Here is a 12665-nt window from a genome sequence, read left to right as displayed (position 1 = left end):
AAATATCACATAGTAACCTAGAAAGGATGTTTCAGTGTAAGACTGTACCGCCAAGTTAGCACCAACGAGTCACAAGGGACCACTGTAATAACAAATTTACAAGGCACTGTAGTAAGTTGTGCGTGACGTCAGCTCGTGCTGAACTATGCTGAGTCTGCTGCTCGCTACGTGTTCACAACTTGGGACTGGCTGGTACAGAGTTATATCCTCAGAGATATTACAAGTTAGCACAAACGCGTCACAAGAGACCACTGTAGTAACAAAGTTACAAGGCACTGTGGTAAGTTGTGCGTGACGTCAGCTCGTGCTGAACTGTGCTGAGTCTGCTGCTCGCTACGTGTTCACAACTTGGGACTGGCTGGTACAGAGTTATATCCTCAGAGATATTACAAGTTAGCACAAACGCGTCACAAGAGACCACTGTAGTAACAAAGTTACAAGGCACTGTAGTAAGTTGTGTGTGGCGTCAGCTCGTGCTGAACTATGCTGAGTCTGCTGCTCGCTACGTGTTCACAACTTGGGACTGGCTGGTACAGAGTTATATCCTCAGAGATATTACAAGTTAGCACAAACGCGTCACAAGAGACCACTGTAGTAACAAAGTTACAAGGCACTGTAGTAAGTTGTGTGTGGCGTCACCTCGTGCTGAACTGTGCTGAGTCTGCTGTTCGCTACGTGTTCACAACTTGGGACAGGCTGGTACAGAGTTATATCCTCAGAGATATTACAATTAATAAACCAGTGACGAAGGAATACAGAGTTTTACTTCGTAAGCAAACTTACTTGTAATTTTGACGACCCCTTTTAAATTGTTAAATTGTGTATAATAATTTCACATTTAAAAATAGAAACACAAATAACTAATGTACCCTACATCTGTATGTGTACACAATATCTCGAGAGCGAATAGGAATGTACAAATGTAATTTATCCTTAGGCTTTACTTTTATATAGTCACCATCGAACAAGATGGCGGTGCATGCAACCCAATGTATTCTAGTTAATCGTCAGAGGTTATGTGTTTCAATTCTTTTATGAATACCCATAATACTATTTATATTTTCAACCACTGAGTAGAAAAGGAAAACGTTTCAGGATAATAAATTTTTTGTAAAATACAAAACAAGTTTTATTGAATTAAGTATAACATATAAAAGGAGATGTTATTGTAAATATGTGAATAATACTCTCAAAGTTGTACATATTAAAAATACTGTATTGAGTGTACTTATTTTGCATTAAATTTTTTGTATGAAATATAAACGTTTTCCATTAATTGATAAAGATTTAACTGAAGTAAGGTATCGCTCTATGCGATCATTATTAGTGTTAACGAATATTTTAAAATTGGTCTTATGAATAACCGTGAAGACTATGAAAAACTCACAGGACAAATAACAGTACAAACTACTCGTGGTTTTATTACAATCTTATGATATTGTAACATGTGACATAGTAATAGATGGAATCACATTAGCCGTAAGGTTTTATCTCTTATTTATACATTATATTTGAACTTCCTGTTCTACATGGTCAAGAATGTGTTTTATGATCCAAGCCCATCTATGTAATTTGTTTGACCGTCATTTAAGTCTATCACTGAGCGGGCTGCGTGGGAAAGTAGATAAAACTTATGATTTTTAAGTTTTACATAATCGTCCGTCTGTCTCTATGTCCGCAAGGAATAAAAGTAAAATTTCAAATCTTAATTTTAGTTCGGTTTCAATAAATTGTGCGAACAGACAAACATAATTTCATATAGGCAGCCCCTCGATTGATAGACTTTACTAAAACATAGTGAATAAATATCTTAACCTTCTAAATATTGAACAGAAGACTTCGCATTAAATTTTACACAATTACTGAACTTGTACAGGGTGTAACAAGAAGGTTGGGTTGTCTTTACATTTTCAAATTCTCTGTCTGATTCTAAGCTAAAGGTGAAAACATCAGACTTTATCTCAAATTCCACTTCGTTTAGTAACATTAACCCATTTCATTTTTTTATTATAACAATTTTATCTTTGTTACTATCTTTACGATTGTTACTAAACTCGTTAAACGGGTCGATTTCAGAAATTATTCTAGGAGAAAAAAATATTTTTAATTAATACTTGTTTTATTGAATTTTTTACGAAACATTACATAAAATACTGTGTTTGACAAAATGATATAACACATAAAAAGGTTTTACATTTGTTTCCTTCCAAGGATGCCTAGTTTGTAAAGATTGTTTAAACTATTTCATGGAAGGTTTGTTTTATTACAAATGGAAACTAAATGGCCTATAAATTCCATGAATTTGTTATTTGTTTCTTGCTTCATAGTTTATGTTTTCAGTATATAACAAACTTAGGCTCGGTTTTATCTTATTTATGTATGTACTTTATTACTTAAATTGTTATTTACTTACATGGGGAGATATAACTTGGAAGAAGGGAAAGATAGCTCCCTTGGAGCCTCCTCGGTTCGAGATCCTTAAGGGAGGTATAACAGGTGCTATCTCAATTTAGAAGGAGGGTAGGATACCTCTTTTGGGCACCGAAGAAAAGGTAACTTCCAGTCTCTTCCGGTCAAAATGTGCAGTAAAAGCCACAATTCCTCATATTTCAGCATTAATAAACTTTTAAAATTAAGGGAGCCCCACTATTCTAATAGTCATCCTCCGAAGTAACCTAGTCCTTTCAATCCCATTACCTCGACACTTGCGGTTAGTGATTTGCCGGTCTTGGATATTCTTTGAGTTACCCAGATTTAAGTGACTCGTCATTAATCTGTACTTAGGACTGATTCTACTGGTATTTATTTTACAGAGTTTAATGGAATATTCTATCAAATTCCTTAACTAACTTTTGAGGTCAAAATACTATATTTGAACGCTATACTGCCTAGTTTACATCTATCTGTCTGTTTGTGTTTGAAAAGAAAACATTATAACCTTCCAATGAGTTAATTTATACAATGAAAACTTTTCAAATCATGTTTAAAAAAATGTATATCAGAAGAGTAACATATATAGTTCATTTAGATGAACATTTAAACCATGATTGTTTCGCCATTAAAAATGATAACTGAGTAGAAAATATTTTACTGAGGCTTATACTTCACTTCGAATACACTAATGCCGTTTTCACTATTAATCACCAGATTTTTTTATTTAACATTTGATATCACCCACTTTCTGATTTTATTTTATACACTCGTTACGAATTTTGTTTGTTTGCAGTACATTTTGTTTTGAACAATTGATTTTTTATTTGTTTTATTAGTTTATTTATTATAAACTCCGTTTACTAATATTATCAATTAACTATTAGATATTATTTAAAATTATTTGTTAAAAAAAATTATATAGACATCAACTTCGATCTATAACACTCAATTAGCAAGACGTTTTTAATATGTACTTGCATTTGTATCTAAAATCTGCACAGAAATTCTTTTAGTATGAAATTGAATACCGACCCACAGAAAACCTTCACACAATACACAATAAGTTACACAAGTACAACACATCAAATGATCTACAGTAGATATACAATGCGGGTATGTTACACTGCTATATTGTAAAACACGACTTGTAAGTAGCGTCAGACTTCCACAATATCACACTGAACATTGTGTGGAGAGGAAGCACTCACATTACATTATAATGTAGGGTAGGTCGCATCGTACTTCCACAATATCACACTGAACATTGTGTGGAGAGGAAGCACTCACATTACCTTATAATGTAGGGTAGGTCGCATCGTACTTCCACAATATCACACTGAACATTGTGTAGAGAGGAAGCACTCACATTACATTATAATGTAGGGTAGGTCGCATCGTACTTCCACAATATCACACTGAACATTGTGTGGAGAGGAAGCACTCACATTACATTATAATGTAGGGTAGGTCGCATCGTACTTCCACAATATCACACTGAACATTGTGTGGAGAGGAAGCACTCACATTACCTTATAATGTAGGGTACGTCGCATCGTACTTCCACAATATCACACTGAACATTGTGTGGAGAGGAAGCACTCACATTACATTATAATGTAGGGTAGGTCGCATCGTACTTCCACAATATCACACTGAACATTGTGTGGAGAGGAAGCACTCACATTACCTTATAATGTAGGGTAGGTCGCATAGTACTTCCACAATATCACACTGAACATTGTGTGGAGAGGAAGCACTCACATTACATTATAATGTAGGGTAGGTCGCATCGTACTTCCACAATATCACACTGAAAATTGTGTGGAGAGGAAGTACTTACATTACATTATAATGTAGGGTAGGTCGCATCGTACTTCCACAATCTCGCATCGCACATTGCATGGAGTGTATTCATTCACATTTCTTTACAACGTGATGTAGGTCGTGTCTGGCTGGTTCTATCTCACATCGCACCCACCTTAATGTACGGGTCATGCCACACTACCACAATCTCACTTAGCAAATTCTGTGGAGCACTCGTATTAATAGAGATTATAGGGTAGATCGTGTCTGACTCCCCCAATCTCCCATCGTAAATTGTGTGGAGAGGAATTACTCACATTACTGTACAGTGTAGGTTTGTCGTGACTAACTTCCACAATCTCCCATCGTAAATTGTGTGGAGAGGAAGCACTCACATTACTGTACAGTGTTGGTTTGTCGTGTCTGACTTCCACAATCTCCTATCGCACATTGTGTATAGAGGAAGCTCTCACAATACTGTGCATATTTTGTCTGACTTCCACAATCTCCCACTAAACATTGTGAGGAAAGGAAGCACTCACAATATTGTCCATTTAGGGTAGGTTTTGTCTGACTTCCCCAATATTTTACCACACATTGTTCGGAGAGGAAGCCCTCATATATCTGTACAATGTGGGGTAGGTTGAGTCATACCTCCGCAATCTTTCATTGTACATTTTGTGGAGAGGAAGCCATCATATATCTGTACAATGTGGTATAGGTTGTGTCAAACTTCCGCAGTCTCTCATTACACATTTTGTGGAGAGGAAGCCCTCATATATCTGTACAATGTGGTATAGGTTGTGTCAAACTTCCGCAGTCTCTCATTACACATTTTGTGGAGAGGAAGCCCTCATATATCTGTACAATGTGGTGTAGGTTGAGTCATACCTCCGCAATCTTTCATTGTACATTTTGTGGAGAGGAAGCCATCATATATCTGTACAATGTGGTATAGGTTGTGTCAAACTTCCGCAATCTCTCATCGTACATTTTGTGGAGAGGAAGCCATCATATATCTGTACAATGTGGTATAGGTTGTGTCAAACTTCCGCAGTCTCTCAACAAACATTTTGTGGAGAGGAAGCCCTCATATATCTGTACAATGTGGGGTAGGTCATATCAGACTTCCCCAGTCTCTCATTGCACATTGTGTGGAGAGACAGCCCTCATATATCTGTACAATGTGGTATAGGTTGTGTCAAACTTCCGCAGTCTCTCAACACACATTTTGTGGAGAGGAAGCCCTCATATATCTGTACAATGTGGTATAGGTTGTGTCAAACTTCCGCAGTCTCTCATTACACATTTTGTGGAGAGGAAGCCCTCATATATCTGTACAATGTGGTGTAGGTTGAGTCATACCTCCGCAATCTCTCATTGTACATTTTGTGGAGAGGAAGCCATCATATATCTGTACAATGTGGTATAGGTTGTATCAAACTTCTACAATCTCTCATCACACATTTTGTGGAGAGGAAGCCCTCATTTGTCTGTAAAATGTAGGGTAGGTTATGTCAGACTTCATCAATCTCGCCTCGCATATTGTGTGCAAATTATTCCCTCATTTTACCCTAGAATATGTCTGGCGCTTTCTTATTCGACTTCAGTTTGCAGAAAAATATTCATATTAATGACATCATATTTATTCGACTAAAATGATTCGCTAAATCTTTAAAACACATAATATGTTTAAAGGCTTTGCAAGCGTAGTTAAATATAATAATCTTCAATTCTCCAAATTAGGAGAGACCTAATATCTCTAGAGTACTTTTTTGAAATTAACAAAACAAGGCCAAACACCAGGTAAACGTACAGTATTAATGCATTTTAAATAATAATTTCCAAATAACTTATTGTTTTTAAAGATTTGCAAATCTCGTTTGGCTTGTTCGAATTGCATGTACTTAGGCAAAGTTGTCTCACAGTTACTTTTAATGAATACGACACAGTGTATGAATATGTGTTATGTCGTATTATAATAGTTTTTTACACCTGGCTTTTGTATCTCGGATTCAGGTTGCATTAGCGACAAGTTTTTATAGCTTCAACACCCTTGTCAAACCACATAAATATAAGCCCAGTGTAATTTATTATTTATTTGAACTGTGGCATTTTCAGCGCGACTGTGATTTTCGATAATTAGACTTTACAGTACAGCCTTTAGCAGTTTTTTTTCCTATATCTTATCTACCTCTTCCGAACTAGGAGAAAGTAATTTAGGGTTGTTACATAAATTTATCCATTAAAATGTTTAATATTTTCTTTAATCAATAATCAATAATTAGTTGTTAAATAATTTGATTTCCGAGCTTTATTGAATGTTATTACTTGTGAGGTAGGCGTAACTTCGTTTCTGTCTGTCAACACGATACCTCGAAAACCAAATAGCCTATACACTTTACATTTTGGATGATTCTTGATTGATACAGGAACAATGAATTTTGTGATAGTGCATGTCACTCTGTAGGCTTTGGCTGAGCGTTAGCGAATATTGTAGCGTAGGTCTAATGGGTAACCATGGTGGGAACAAAAAATAGCACAGTAAATTACTTCCTAAACAAATTCAATACAACATAATTTTTCAAACATTTAAAACCATTTCATACTAAATTTTTCCGTATTAGTGTATTATTTAAACAAGAAAATCGATTTAATGCACAAAAACCTAAACATATCATTAAGCAAAACTTGTCGAAAAAGAAAAGTGTTTATGAATTTTAGTTTTCTGGAGTGCATTATACATACAGTTCCACATGCTGTGATTGGAATAAATTCTCATTCAAATATTTCAAAAAGCTAAAAGTAACGTGTAATGCATTCAAACAAAATACCCTTTAAACTTCAGCCCTTTGTAAACTCAATCAAATGTTTAAATAAGTTCGTAATCAAACCGAAAATACATTGCGAATGTTTACTCACTTCTTTAAATTTTGTTCGATATGACTTCTAACACCAACGTTACTTTAAACTATATTGTAAGTTTAAACTGTTCAATACGGTTTAATTTCTCGTATGTTTTCACTGCAGTTTAAAAAATGCCAGCGACCCATTAGGATGGCCAGAATATGTCTTAAAAGTAGATAGGCCTTTTCTAGAAAGAATTTCTACAGAAAATACTAATAGTAGCACGGTAGGATTCGTAGTTTAATGCATTTTTACTGTCATTTTACGTACTAAAACATTTTTATACGAACATTACGCTCCCACATGGAGGCCAATTGAACCAGTCGGCCTTTTCAACCCTTCCCACAAACGTGGACAGAAATTTGAAATATAAACTATTTTCATTAAAACCACATCACATTGTAGGAAAGCATACTATATTCTTATGGCCGGAAATAGTTTTCCTTTCATCTTGATTAAAACCATTCATTCAGCTATACATTACTAATATGTACGCAATTAGCATTATTTACATAAAAATTACTATTCAATACGTCTCATTAGGTATTCTTGGATTTACAATAATCTGCCATGTGTTAAACAGAAAATTACCGTACTTTACATACTATCCTTTTTCATCTTTCTAAAACGAGTTTTATCCATCGTCAGCTTCACTAAAGAATGTAATGAATAACTGGTTACATTTAGTTAGCACTCGAACTATACTTTTCTATTTATCTTGCTCTTAAAATGGAACTATACAAATGTAAGGAACATAATAAACTAAGTATATTGTAAAAATATTATTAGTGTTATCTTAATTAATACAGGTACCATTTAAATACACTTAAAGAATAATTAATTAGTGTTGTTACTCATGTTGGACTACATGAGAATTATAGCGAGTACAAATCACTTATATCCTGTTAGCGGGTCGAGGACTAACTTGTAATATATTAAGTCATAAAGAGGTCATAGACGCCCTCCTTCTATCATAGTGGAAATGTGAAACAAAATTAGTTTTTTTAGTCGAATTCTTCCTATTGTTCTCGGCCCATATTCCCTGTATAGCATTTTAAATTAATTCTGTGAATTGAAGTTCTACCAAACCAGCTATACAGTTTTCATAATTACCGCATATTGTGTTTTAATACTGAAATAACTGTAATGTAATGTCCGGCTAAAAATATATAAGAATACAAATTTTACTTCGACCGTATGTTATTAATATTACTTGATATATACAGGTATTACTATACATCTGAACTGGAAACTAGTGGAAGTGGCAATGTTTTTGTGAGCATTATTATTCATGGTGATGAGTTTTATTACACACACAAAAAGTAACGTTAATACATCTGATAAATGCTACCTGATAAACTAGAATAATAATTATAGTACTGGCTATGGGACGTTTTCCGCATTGTTTTCCTGCATTTACTTAAAATGTTTTATTTGATTTTGTGAAATATAACGCATAGTTTATTTATTATGTATTTTGAACAACTCTACATTATTTCCATATATTACTATTCTTATACATATATAGTTTTAATAATATTTTTTAAGATTCATTAACTGTGGGCCTGTAATTTTTCCCAACATCCTGATCAGATTTGGCATATTTTGCTAACGTCTTAACGGTTATAATAAGTATACCCTAAATACTTGTGTGACTTTAGATATTATTTTTTATGATTTCACTTACATGCATTTTAAATTAATTTCCTTGCGAAATTTAAACGTAATATTCACAGACTAGAGATAGAGATCGAAATCATAAAATGTAATCACTACCTTCCACGTCAGAATAGCAGCCATTTATAGCAACTGATAAAGAAATCTGGGATAACAGAGTTCATTTTGCATGGGAATTACGGAATCAGAAATAACTGTATAGCGAGATAATTTCATCTTGTTGTTTAACTACTTATAGGAACTGTTTCATTTCAGTATAAGTGTAATAAATTGTGCAGTAAGAATTGCATTCCAAATTTAATTTGTATATAGTGATGAAATTTTTCAACAGCTATTCTTAAAGTTACGAGTTTTAATGAAAAATCAGTTTTTACTTACAAAGAAGGCAATTTCTATTATTGAATACTAAGTACTCGTAACAGTTTAATATGTTAAACATAAAAGTATACAGTTGGACACTCCTATGTAGACCAAGATGATCTAAAAGCTAAACTTAACCTGTGTTTTTTATGTATGTCTTATTTTGTAAAGTTATAAAACTCAAATTCAATTTAGCTACTTTTCTTGCAGTCGGAAATTAATACTGTGTTATAATATAAAATTTCTATATGGTAAACACCTGATTTTGTTATAGCGTTGTACAGTAAAAATGATAATAATGTAATCATGTGTAATGAATTATACATTTGCTAAATATAATTAATAACATTTTAACATGTAAATCACAAATTTAGATCTGTAAATAATGTATATGTAAGCTTTTAACGGTTGTAATGCACGCCTTAAACATCTAAACAATGAAGCTTTAGCCGATAATGATGGCATGTAATATTATCATTGTAAATTTCATTTATTGATCAATGTGTTTACGTGTAAAAGTGTGTTTTAACTTAGATTTATCAGCTTTTTTTATTTATTAAAATTTGCACAGTGCTATTATGTTTAACACTATTAAACTTCAACATATTCAAGTGCCCGCCTTCTTGAAACGTGAGAAGATAATATAATATTACTCCGATATTAATTTAAGAATGCGAGAGAAATAACTATTTCAAATTGGTCTTTTTTCTGTATTGATTTATTGATTAAAAAAATAAAAACCATGTAACTACAGCGACAGAGTATTGCATTGTACCCGTAATTGTAGTAAAATTTTGTAAATGGAGCTATGTATGTCTGAGTGTGTTATTTTAGACTACAACACTAGGTCACATCTAGCACGATCGTGATACAACATATATATCCATTATTATAATAAAGTATATTATTGTTAAAATTATTAATTTATTACTCTAGAAATTATACAATTATGAGTCTTGAAAATAATTTTCTAATTCCCTTGCACACGAGTAAGTAGCAGGTTGTGTGTTTGCCTAACATCCTTAGAAATCTAAATGAAAGACATTAAACATATTTTGCTATTAGCAATCTGTTATTTGTACCCATTGTAAACTAACACTAAGCCATTTATATCGCGTAAGTTTGTTAACAAAGAAATAATAAGGTTGCCAAGTCAGCACGTTCACCAAAACATTAACATATCTGTGTTGTGATAAAATCTCTGTATAAGGTTTTCAGGGATTTTTATAATAAGGTATTCAGAAGTGCATTTTTTGCACTATACTATTCAGTATTAAATCTTTCCCTATGGTTACATGCAATAAATCTGCAATAAGACTTATAGTTTGGAATAACCATGTTAATTTTAAGCTAAATTCAAATAACAATAAGCCCTCACAAGCCTATTGATTCAGTAATTGAATCCTAGGACTACGCTCAATCCTGTCATATTTTATTCAAGTCGTGCCCCAAGTGTTTGTCCCACGAGAAAACTCATAAAACCTCATGGAGAGTCATGAACTAACATGGGAACTTTCCTTCAATGTTAGGACTGCTAGGAAAGTACTCGTATTTTACGAATCTGGTTCTTATCCAAGGACTCCAATATTTATGAGTATTCGACGGTGAAAGAAGAAAAATTTGTGTTTATAACTTGAAAATTTGTTTTAATATTTTTTTTATTGACTCTGGATACTCAACTAAACAAAACACACGATTTAAAATGTCCTATATTTTTTGTATGCATAAAACGTGTTTATGTATTAATAAAGCATGTTTTTAATTGTTATTCTGAAAACACTACTAGGCCAATTCTTTTGCCTATGTTTAAAACGAATGATACTGAATCCAGAAATTTAATGAACTCATGTATTTTTATATACATAGCTTTATCAGATGTATGACAAAAATTTGTGCGTTAAAATTTTAGAAATCCTCAATTTCTATTTACGTAATGTTTATATAAAAAAATCTCACGAACCAAATAATTTAAAAATACAAGATTATCTACATATCCCTATGTTCACAATTCACAAAAATGTTCATCACTGTCGCTCTTATGGTTCTATTGGAATATACAGTTTTGTGTTTGAAAATATAGAAAAAATTAATTTGAGGATAATCGCGACTGGAGATTATTAACAGATTCAGCGTATTGTTTCATGAGATGAATATTAGGATGCAGTAAAGGAATTAGTTTTGAAGTTTTTATTATAATTTGAAGATAAAAGTTTCTGCGTCTTCTTATTTTTGTATTTTTTTGTACCAGTAGCAGTATAGGCCTCCCCTTACGGTTTGGACGTAACAGATAGTAGATAGCAACAGAGTGACCAACACCGTTTTCTTCTAGGAGGTGTAAAACAAAACTGATAGTCATAATGAAATCTAATTTTTCAAAGTAAGCCTCTTCTTTTTAATAATATAGTGTTCTAGTACTCCGGTAAGAAACACTTTTGCAAAAATGGTGGAATTCGGATAATACCAATATATCACAAAACGCAGATGTGAAAGTAGGCGTATTCATAGACGTATGGAATAAAAGCAGACCACTTACAAAAACTAAGAAATGGATACCATACTATATAAAATGATATACATAAGCTAATTTACTTATTGTAAAGTCTGAAGCAACAGCACTTTGCAAATTGCGTAGCGCAAGTTTGCAGGGCTTTGTGTAACTGCATTGGCCCAAACACTTCCCTATACACTAAAGAGTTGTGTTTTGACCAGAATTAAATAACTAACAATATCAGTTTAAAATTGTTTGTGCCGAATCTCCTTAACGAGTTATACGATGAATTTCTTGGTCAGATTTAGAAACATATAAACAAATAATACGATTTCCTTAATGTTAACCGACGATTGAACTTTGCAGCCTTTCACGTTATGTTAATGTCTTTCATAATCTTGTCTCGTCTTAGGATCCATTATTGATGAGACAGAGATACTACTCACACTCCAAGCGGCTCTCCTACACCAGAATACTTGGCAATGTAAAGTGTTAGAAACGTGAAGCCAATCCTCTTGTGTGTTATACAAAGTACATCCATTATTGATGAGACAGAGATACTCTCACACTCCAAGCGGCTCTCCTACACCAGAATACTTGGCAATGTAAAGTGTTAGAAATGTGAAGCCAATCCTCTTGTGTGTTATACAAAGTAAATCCATTATTGTTGAGACAGAGATACTCTCACACTCCAAGCGGCTCTCCTACACCAGAATACTTGGCAATGTAAAGTGTTAGAAACGTGAAGCCAATCCTCTTGTGTGTTATACAAAGTAAATCCATTATTGATGAGACAGAGATACTCTCACACTCCAAGCGGCTCTCCTACACCAGAATACTTGGCAATTTAAAGTGTTAGAAACGTGAAGACAATCCTCTTGTGTGTTATACAAAGTAAATCCATTATTGATGAGACAGAGATACTCTCACACTCCAAGCGGCTCTCCTACACCAGAATACTTGGCAATGTAAAGTGTTAGAAACGTGAAGACAATCC

The sequence above is a fragment of the Homalodisca vitripennis genome, chromosome X (genome assembly GCF_021130785.1).
Source record: "Homalodisca vitripennis isolate AUS2020 chromosome X, UT_GWSS_2.1, whole genome shotgun sequence".
NCBI classification, from domain to species: Eukaryota; Metazoa; Arthropoda; class Insecta; order Hemiptera; family Cicadellidae; genus Homalodisca; species Homalodisca vitripennis.
Note: the sequence above shows the minus strand (reverse complement) of the source record.